The sequence below is a fragment of the Penaeus monodon genome, chromosome 27 (genome assembly GCF_015228065.2).
Source record: "Penaeus monodon isolate SGIC_2016 chromosome 27, NSTDA_Pmon_1, whole genome shotgun sequence".
Classification (NCBI taxonomy): Eukaryota; Metazoa; Arthropoda; class Malacostraca; order Decapoda; family Penaeidae; genus Penaeus; species Penaeus monodon.
Genome location: NC_051412.1, coordinates 36,143,481 through 36,143,708, shown reverse-complemented (window position 1 = coordinate 36,143,708; position 228 = coordinate 36,143,481).

The following is a 228-nucleotide window of genomic DNA, read 5'->3' as shown; positions in this document are numbered from 1 at the left end:
AATATGTATCGATAAATAAAATGAAAAAAGGGGGCGTGTCTGTTATTGGCTTGCGTGGAAAGATCGGAAGGGGAAGGCAGGGGGCAAAGGGAGGTTGGCTTGGATTCGTATGGAATTATTAGTCGTGGGATTCAAGGGCAATCCATGCAGCTCTGAAGGGGTTCAGTGTGTACAAGCTGGTGATGATAGTTTAAATAAGCAAGCAACAAGAAGGTATGTATAATACAA